The 10,495-nt window shown below is 43.9% G+C and overlaps 1 pseudogene; it reads right to left on the reverse strand.

Moving 5' to 3' along the window:
* Window positions 1-235: 235 nt before the first annotated feature.
* LOC133749366 (ubiquitin-ribosomal protein eS31 fusion protein-like) lies at window positions 236-1,019 on the reverse strand (annotated as a pseudogene).
* Window positions 1,020-10,495: the final 9,476 nt, after the last annotated feature.

Raw genomic sequence — 10,495 nt, forward strand, 5'->3', positions numbered from 1 at the left:
ATTTTATTCTTGGATTAAATGATTCAACTAAAGGTGTTCAAGCAGTTAGTTGGGTACACATGTGTAGTCCTTCATGCATGCCTTTTATTTGAAGAACTGATCAGTGGATTTATGTTAACCTAGAGGGAAACTTCATAATACTTTGAGTCTTTTATTTAGTTTTCTGATTAATTTAATTACTTATTACTTAATTTTTTTTGTTGGTTCATGTCTTTTGTTAAATCCTCAAACACAATTACTTCTGTTTTTTTGAGGCAGTTAGACAATACTTGCCACAGTAATGCCTGTCAAAGTGACTGGCCATCACCACTCCAGTGTCACATTCATCTGAAGGGCAGTTCTCATGAAGGCAACTCATTCTGCCATTCCCATCCTCCTTCCAGCTCCTCAGGACAGCCAGCCTAGCCTTCCTTCTCTTCTTCTTTTTTTTTTTAAAATTTGACAGGTAGAGTTATAGACAGTGAGAGAGAGACAGAGAGAAAGGTCTTCCTTCCTTTGGTTCACCCCCCAAATGGCTGCTACGGCCAGAGCTACACTGATCCGAAGCCAGGAGCCAGGTGATTCTTCCTGGTCTCCCATGCGGGTGCAGAGCCCAAGCACTTGGGCCATCCTCCACTGCCTTCCTGGGCCACAGCAGCGAGCTGGACTGGAAGAGGAGCAACCAGAACTAGAACCTGGTGCCCATATGGGATGCTGGCGCCACAGGTGGAGGATTAACCAAGTGAGCCATGGCGCCGGCCCTGCCTTCCTTCTCTTCTGCTTGTTTTTCCTGGGATTGGTGTAAGAGGACTTCTTCCTTTCTTAGCAGCATCTCAGTCTCAACACAAGTTGAAGAGTGGACTCTGTTTGGATGTTGTAGTCAGGTAAAGTCCATCCGCCTGCCAGATTGGTTTTGCTGATCAAGAGGAATTCCTTCCTTATCCTGGATCTTGGCCTTTCCACTCTCTGTCCTACCTGAGTGTGGGTTCTACCTCTAGTGTGATGGTCTTTCCCGTGAGGGTTTTTACCAAAACCTGCATCTTGATGGTAGTCCCAGCACAGATGGCGAATCAGAAATGAAGAGCGCACACCAGCCCCTAATTACAACTTTGTTGAGGACCAGAGGTTTAGCTTAGTGGTTGAGCTGCCCATGGCCCACGTTGCAGTACCTGGGTTTAGTTCCCAACTCTAGCTCCTGACTCTAGCCTCCTGTCCATGCCGACCTTGGGAGGCAGTGGTGATGGCCTGAGTAGTTGGGTACTTACTACCCATCTGGGACATCTGAATCTAGATCCAACTGTGGCCCAGCCCTGGCTGGTCATTTGGGGAGTAAACCAGAAGATGAAAAGTACTTCTACTCTGTTTCTCTCCTTTTCTTTTCCCTCTCCCTTTCTGACTCCCAAATAAACATTTTTTGTTTGTAAGAGTATATAAAAACTCACTGCTTACTACCATGATTTATTGTAAGATACTGTTGCTATCTTGTAAGTGCTTTGGTTTATGGGTGAGAACAAAGGAAAATTTAAGTTCATTTATTAAAGGATATTTCCATTGAAACTGAACTTTTAAAAATTGCATAATCAACCTAGAATTCATTGTACAGCAAATTCTGAGCAGCCACTCATATATAACTATTTTAAAACTGTACAATCATAATTTTTAAGTCAACATTCTTAGGAACAAATAAAAAGCCTGAAACTATTTCTGATAAAACCCTTCCAGATTTACATAAGAAAATCTTTTGCAAAGATACTCTTGAATTGCTTGGCTAAAAGTCCTTCACTATCACCTAACAACATAGCTCACTGCCTGCTGTCATCTTTCTTCTATTAGAAATATTACCATATTATTATTTTTACACCTTTTGTGTATTGTTATAATAGCTTCCAAAGAATTTCTACTAATATTTTGAGAACCTTTGTTTGCAGTCTTGATTTGAAGCAGTGAGATCTGTTAGTACTTACCAGGTGAATTATATGCTTTGAATGTCTCTTTTGCTAAGTCGCTGTGCCAATACATTTTTAATTCATTTTCCGTTGTGCTATAATGATTATGTTTAAGTCTCATGGCAACCTTCTTTAGTCTATATGTGCTCAAAAGATTTATTTGCAATTCTATCCAGATTAAATCAAAATAAATTTTGCTGGAAGTGGCATCATGCATATTGTTTTTTAGATTGCAATTCGTAATCACTGTGCTTTGTCTGGAGGAAATATTAATGCTTGGTGGCAAAAAATTGCAACAGCATGAAGCATGCCTTCAGTTACAAACACTTTCACAGAATAAAGGTGGGTGCCTAATATTCCCGGAATTCAATACACATTCCTGTTGTGATTTTGTTATTTATTGTTGCCAAGTGGTTTTTTTGAAGGAAAAATCATCTCAGAAGTAGATAACGTCACTGTTATATAAAGCCAATTGTGGACTGGCACTGTGGTGGAACAGGTTAAGCCTCCACTTGCAGCGCCAGCTGGTATCCCATATAGCCGCAGATTGGAGTCCTGGCTGCTTCGCTTCTGATCCAGCTCCCTTTTAATGTGCCCAGGAAAGCAGCGGAAATGGCCCATGTGCTAGGGCCCTTGCACCTGTGTGGGAGACCCAGAAGAAGCTCCTGGCTCCTGGCTTTGGCTTGGCCCAGCCCCAGCCATGGTGGCCATTTGGGGAGTGAGTGAGTGGATGGAAGATTGATTGATCTCTGTCTGTCTCTCTCTCTATCTCTGCCTTTAAAATAAATAAAAAGATGGATTTTTTCAAAAATAAAGCCAATGAATTTGCTGGGAAGGAAAATTCAACCTCAGTTTTTGTGGTACGTACATACTCCTTTGATTAAAATCATTTTGAGTCCCTCATCCCCTAAAACACAATTCCACCTATTCTGCAATCTTTTGCTCTCTGTCACTGTTGCAAAGGAAATCCATGTCATTAGATGGTAACCTTTTGAGAGAAAAATAAGCAAATTGCATTTCCTTTCCCCGGTTCCCCCATGAGGTTTTCTAGAAAGTTCCTGCTGGCTCTTAGGTGGGGCCAAGAAGTGAAAGGTTCTAGACTGAGAAAATTGCCACAGTTGAATGACTGCTTCTCAGTACATCTCTTCCTATCTTTATCTTTTCCTTTCCTGTGACTCTAGAAGTGATGCTGGCATCTGTGTGCTCATGAGCCCTTTATACTTTCCGTGAAGAGAAAGGCGGGGATGAGCAGTACGACTCTGAGCTCAGGAAAGGGTTTAGCCTGAGAACATTAGGCAGGACTGGATAAAGTTTGCAACCATGCAGACTGGTCCTGTTCTCTGTGTAAGTCCGTGTGGTAGACAGTGGAACCGCTGTTTTTAGCAGCATCCGGTGGAGCAAGCTGTCAGTCTGAAAGGCACTCTGTCATTCTGGGGAGGTGGAAAAACCGGGAGGTTCCCGGTGTTGTGAGTCTCCTACAGTCAAGGGTATGCTCAAGAAAAGGAAAACAAAGTTACTGAAAAGGGCTCAGAAGAGGCCAATGTAAGTAAAGGGTCCTGAACTTAAGCTTCAGTAATTCCCTGTAAATCCACCTCGGAGCTCCTACATAAACCTGCATCTGGTCAGTTAAATCTGAACGGATCATCAAGGCTAAGTATTTTTTAAAATAACTAGAATGTCACATTCTTGGGGAAAACGTCCCCGGTTCCTTTCTTTGGATTCCACTGTGTCCTGTATGCACAGTGTGGCACCGTTACTCTTCCAGTGGCCCATGGGATTCTAAGCTGCACACAGGTGAGGGTGTCCTGCCAGGGCTGGATCTCTTGGCCCAGCACTGTGCTTGGAAAATTGCAGTGGTTCCAAGTACAATGGAGGGTCGCCAGGGTCACGGCAGTTTCGGGCATATTCCAACAGCAACTCTGCTGCCTTACTTGATGTGTGCTAATAGAAGGCTCAAGTGCTGTTCCGTGCAGGAACACTGTTCATCCATCAACAGGGCAGTAGCTGCCAAGTTCTGTTTTGCTTGCGGGGTTACCTCTGGGAAAGTTGTCTTTCAGCCATGTACCGGAATTCGTCAAGAATAGGCATGGTGTCCATCCTGTTAGGAAGGAGAGGTCATAACAGGTCTGAAGGTGGAATAAGGTGTACAAAATGCTCTCAGAGGATATTTTTATTTGTCTTATTTCTTAAGACAGATCAAGGAGGAAAGCCAGGGAAAGCATGGTTCAGGTATCAAATTCTTCAGTTTGGTGAAATCAGCATCATCTAACTGAATAATTGTTTTTTTTTTATTTTTAAGATTTATTTATTTATTTGAAAGTTACACACAGAGAGAAGGAGATGCAGAAAGAGAGAGGCAGAGAGAGAGAGAGAGAGAAAGAGAGAGAGAGAGAGAAGTCTTCCATCCACTGGTTCACTCTCCAGTTGGCTAAAATAACCAGAGCTGTGCTGATCAGGAGCCAGGAGCTTCTTCCGGGTCTCCCACATGGGTGCAGGGGCCCATGGACTTGGGCCATCTTCCACTGCTTTTCCAGCCCATAGCAGAGAGCTAGATGGGAAGTGGCGCAGCTGAGACTCAAACCAGAGCCCATGTGAGATGCTGGCACTGCAGGCTACAGCTTTACCCACTCTGCCACAGCACTGACCCCAGATAATTGGTTTTACAAATCTTTCAGCCTAGATATATAGTAGTATCTAAAAATTGTCATTATAGATACATTATTTCTGATGAACGATGTTTTCAGCTTGAACGTATGAATGGGGAAAATAATAGCATTTCATTGTTCCCCAGAATAATTCTATTATTGCTTAGGTTTAGAGTTTATAAGATTTCAGTTGGTGAGTGTTGGGTTGAGGGTCTGCATAGCATGATGTGTGTGTGTTTTTTTTTAATCTTTATATAATCCTTGGATAAATTCTACAACTGGTGTACCTGATAATGCCAGAGGAAGAACAGCCTAGATCAAGAAATTCAGGGACTGCTTATCTAAAGATTAGCTGTATGAAAGATATCAAGACTGACTATGTAATTTGCAATGCCCAGTGCAAAATCAAAATGTGTGAATCCTCGTTAGCATTTTTTTAATACTTCAAGATGTCAACAGCAGAAAATTAAATAGAATGTGGGGCTCTTGTAAGATTGGGGGGCTGTGCAGCTGCCCGGAGCAGGTGCTCACTGAATCTGAAGACACCTCTTTATGGTCTATGAAGGGAGCCTATTGACTGAGTCACCTGGTGAATTGGGAAGAAATGGTCATATGATGAGTTGTTGTTTGATTTCAGCACCGTAACAGTGTTCATCCCCAGAGAGAACCAAGTTGGTTCCTTTGATTGGGTGCTATGGTTTGCACAGCAGTTGGCTCCCAGACTCATTCAACCCTAGAGTCATAAGTTAAAGGTACCAATAGGGTGGACGTAATCTAGTTATGGTGATTAAGGGTGGGTCCTGGGCACTAGGTCTCTAAGACACTAGGAACATGCCCTCAGAAGGGAGTTCTCACTACAGGGTTGCTTATGGAAGCCTGAGTGGGCCCAGCCACCTCCCCTGCAGCCTGGCTGGCTGTGTGCTCCTTGCTCTGCCTCTACTCCGTGCCCCATCATTGTCATCCTCATCAGAGGCAACACCAGTGGGGCTCCCCAGTCTTGGATTTGAACTGAGAAACCGTGAGCTAAGTAAACCCTTTCTGTTGGTAAAGTTAGCTTTATCAGGAATGTTATTGTAGCAACAAAAACCTGACTAATATATTGGACAGCAAGAGCTGCTAGACTCATGTGTTGGGCTGTGAGGTGGTTTTCCTAACTCTGGGTTTCTGACATCATTTCTTTGTTAGTTGACTTGATTCTACATGAAATGTTAGTGAGTATGTGTGTGTATGTGCGTTTTAAGATGTCTCAAATCCTTTCTTAAGAGTAAGAGAGGGGGCTGGCGCTGTGTTCCCAAAGAGTCACAGAGCCAGTCTGTCTTATGGAGACCGTGCTTTGTGTTTGCATCCCCAGATCATCCCAGGAGAATTCGACTGGCAGTCCTTCAAGTACAGCTGCCACATTCGGTGGTGCAAAATTTTCTCCCTGTACAGATGCCCTGGAAGATGGGTGCACAGCATCTGAATTTCTCCCTGCTCATGACCGTCAAGCTGTGTATCCCTTCTCGTGGGGTTGCACCACCTCCCCTTCCAGGGGTACTACCTGGGCTGCTGTTGAAGACCACCCACCAGCCAACTAAGTAGTCTCTGGGCAGTTAGGTTTCCAGAGCTCTCTTTAATGTGAGAAATGCCTTCCTTCATTAAGAGTAAACGTATTTCCAAGTAGAGAGTGCTAAAAATGAAATCTTTGAGTTAATTCGCAGGAAGAATGAGTATTAATTAAAATGGAGTGATAAGACTAGTAGTCATTTTATACTTTTTTAAAAAAATAGCTTATGGGGTGTGAAGAACCAGTTTCCTATGAGAGCTGGAGGCTAAGAGACAGGCAAAAGAAATGCAGTGTTTGTCACTACATTGGCATTGATTTTGGCACCTCCTCCTCAGGGGATTTTTAATTTAACTACTACTTATAATTATTAGCTTAAATACTATTTGATTTGACTGTAATATTCTCTACATTGGTTTTAGATAAAAAGTATTCCATTGTTAAACTAGGAGAAAACATAAACCATATATGGACAGATGGAAAGATGCACACTGACGAATTAGATAGTATTTATGTGATAGCGAAATGAGGACAAGTTCATTCTCATTAAAAGTGAAATACTGAGCATTGATGAGAAGCGATGAGCACATTTGTGATCTGCGCAGCCTGCTTATCATAAATGGGAGAGTTGATATTTGAGTCCATTTAAACCAAGACTCGGCTTGCACTTTCACATTTAGAGTGCTGGGATCCTCTAGGTAGAATTTCCCATTTCATTGACTACAAGGAATAGTCTTCTTTCTTGGTGCCATTGAGCCTTACCGCCTTCCCCGAAAGTAGGTAGTGTGCCTACTACTGGCCTGCTATGGGCCCAGTGTGTTACCAGCAGTGCCAGAATGAAACTCCCTAGGGCTGCATTCTGATTAGAATACAGCACAGTATAGCCTCACTTTGGACTTTGCTTCTCTGGTGTTTCTTTCTTTTCTTTTTAATTTATTTGGCAGATAGAGTTAGTGAGAGAGAGAGAGACAGAAAGGTCTTCCTTCCGTTGGTTCACTCCCCAAATGGCCACTACGGCCGGCGCTGTGCCGATCCGAAGCCAGGAGCCAGGTAATTCTTCTGGTCTTCCATGTGGGTGCAGGGGCCCAAGCACTTGGGCTATCTTCTACTGCCTTCCTGGGCCACAGCAGAGAGCTGGACTGGAAGAGGAACAACCGGGACTAGAACCCGGCACTCATATGGGATGCCGGCGCTGCAGTCCGAGGATTAACCAGGTGAGCCACATCGCCGGCCCCTGGTGTTTCTTTAGTTTCAAGTACTTCCTGAGATATAACTTCTAACCACTAGTCAAAGCCTCTACATTTTAGGAAAATTCTAGAATTCTCTGTTGCCGTCTTTTCTGTAAAGCATTCAACCTGTTTGGAAGTAATCACCTCCTCCCTGGTGCTTCCTAGAGCTTCTCAAGTTTTACTGTTTTACCATAGTAATTTCTGTTCATGTCTTTTCTCCCTATTAGACTTCAGGGTCCCTGGAGACATAAATTCAAATTAATCTTTGTATCTCTATTCCTCATGATGTTAGCAAAATGTGTATTTATCACACTAAATCAGATTGGATGGAAAAATGGTGTTACATACTAATAGTTTGGGGACATACATTGTAAATTATTTTTCCCGAAAGATTTATTTATTTGAAAGGCGGAATTACACATACACAGAGAGAAAGATCAACAGAGAGGATCTTCCATCCATTGGTTCACTTCCTAAATGCCCGAAGCAGCCAGTGCTGAGCCAGAATGAAACCAGGAGCCATGAACTTCATTTGGGTCTCCCACAAGGGAGTCAGGGTCCAAGTACTTGGGCCGTCTTTCCCTGACTTCTCGGATGCATTAATGGAGCTGGATTGGAAGTGGTGCAGCCAGGACTTGAATCAGAACTCCAGTATGGGATGCTAATGTTTCAGGTGGCAGCTTAACCCACAGTGCCACAGCACAGAGCTCCGTGGAGTACAGGTTGTCTGCTGCTCTGTGGAGCTACTTGGAGTTACTGCTGGCATTCTTAGTCCATATTCGTATAATGAGATGCTTAATACACGTTATCCAGTCCCTGAGTAAATTCACTACAATCTTCACTTTTGTTGCTTTTTCCGCTCTGCTCTACATGCAAACCTGATTTCTATGAATCTGTCAGCATAGACTGATCAAGAGTTTTGCTTTCTAGACTGTTCTTTCAGGTGTGTGGGAGACTCTGCTAAACCAAAGGAACAAGCAGATACGTCGCTAAGTACATACTTTTATAAGACTGCCACCCCAAAAGGGTCTTTAAATGTTGACAGAGGGCCGGCGCCGCGGCTCAATAGGCTAATCCTCCGCCTGCGGCGCCGGCACCCCTGGTTCTAGTCCCAGTCGGGGTGCCGGATTCTGTCCCAGTTGCTCCTCTTCCCGTCCAGCTCTCTGCTGTGACCCGGGAGGGCAGTGGAGGATGGCCCAAGTGCTTGGGCCCTGCACCCGCATGGGAGACCAGGAGAAGCACCTGGCTCCTGGCTTCAGATCAGCATGGTGCACCGGCCGCAGCTCGCCGGCCACAGTGGCCATTGGAGGGTGGACCAACGGTAAAGGAAGACCTTTCTCCCTGTCTCTCTCTCGCACTGTCCACTCTGCCTGTCAAAAAAAAAAAATGTTGACCAAGATATGTCTGGAGCTTTCTTATCAGGGTCCAGGGAGCACAGGCTTCCAGAGAGTTCTGAAGGCAGTGCTATCAGCGAGGCCCAAGTCCATCAGGGATCACCCACGCCAGGCTTTTCCTTCAGTGAAACAGCAGTGTCTAATAGCGTGAGATGAACTTCTGATGATTTTAATGGGATTATTCTGCTTCTTGGCATATCGAGCAATTTATTTTACACCTTTACTCATTATTTTTCATTTTTGAAATGAAATTTGACTCGAAGCGACGTGGCAGAACAGGAGTTCTGTTTCATCTCTCAGACCATTAATTATGCCATGGCGTTTTCGGGACTGATGAGAGCCCAAGAGGAATGAATCTTGTCAGGTCATAGGCAGTTGAACGGATTTCACTCTTTATCCTTCAAACAGGTTTTCTTAGAAAGTCATTAATCACTAAACTATGGATTAACTAGTGACAATAATGGAAATATAACCCACAACAAATTGTTCGTGGTTGGCTTCTCTAAAGGTTTGACAGCTAATTTATTAAACAAGTTATTTTTATATAGCAGGACTTTTGTGACTAAAGTAAAACTGCTTTGGCAAAATGCTCAGCCTTATTCTGTAGCCTGTGGTGAAATGATACAGACATCAGGCTTCATCCTTCTCTCTGGACTCTTTCTTCCCTTGGTTTTCGCAAGATTTCAGTTTGTATATCTGTCCTGACTCATCACCATGACGTGTGCTGAAATAATTAAGTTGGGTAGTATAATGGCTACGAAACCTACTTTATCTTGTCAACCCAGGGTCTTGTTGGAGAGCTCCCTTGTCTTATTTTAGGAAACCTAGCAGATAGGCAAAACAAAATTCAGTTTTTCTCTTGAGTTTAGTTTTTATTTTCTCTAAACAAAAATACTCATTTTTGTTTCTTTAGAGGCAGAGAGAGAGAGAGAGAGAAAGGGAAGGAGGGAGGGAGAGACTGAGGGAGGGAGAGAGCAAGAGAAACGAGAACTTCATCTGCGGGTCCCTCCCTGAATGTATGGCTGGAGTTGGGCCAAGGCCAGATCTCGCAGCAAGGAACACAATACAGGTCCCCCACCGTGGGAGGGGGGATCCCAGTTACTTGAGCCACCACGTGCTACCTTGCGGAGTCTGCATTGGCAAGAGGCTGGAGTCAGGAGCTGGAGCTGGGACTCCATCCTAGGCATTCTGATGTGGGACACAGGAATCTCAACTGCTAGGCTAAATATGTAGTCCCTGGTGATCATTTTATACAGTGATCTGCATTGGTTACCTTGACCGTTCCATATCCCAGACGTTGACATGTGGTACAGAAGAAGTGGTTTTTTCACTCTGGAAGTTTGTTCCTTTGCTGGCCCTTTGGTTTGCCTGATTGGGTGATGTGAGTCAGATTTTACTGTTGTAAGGACAGGCAGAGTAACCTGTTATATCACCTGTTATATCAGAGAGGCAGTGTTCTGGGGACTGGAGGGCAAAAATCAAGACTACAGTTAGGATATTTTCATCTAGGGCCTTGGGGAACACAGAAAATTAAATTTAAAATTGTGACTAGAGTTAAAAATAGGGTGGAGCATTAGGGTAGTGGAATGTCCCCACCTTTCAGAGATTGGGCCATTTGGGAGAAAGCAGAAGGTTGAGGATTAAGGATTCTGTTGCTGGAGGGTCGGGAATTTGGAACAGAGAATAGTTCAGTTTGTAATGAGGTGGTAAAGGGCTTTGAAAGGAGCTGGGGGTTCCTCCGTAGCTCCACCCTGACCCC

This window comes from Lepus europaeus, chromosome 20 (genome assembly GCF_033115175.1).
Source record: "Lepus europaeus isolate LE1 chromosome 20, mLepTim1.pri, whole genome shotgun sequence".
NCBI lineage: Eukaryota > Metazoa > Chordata > Mammalia > Lagomorpha > Leporidae > Lepus > Lepus europaeus.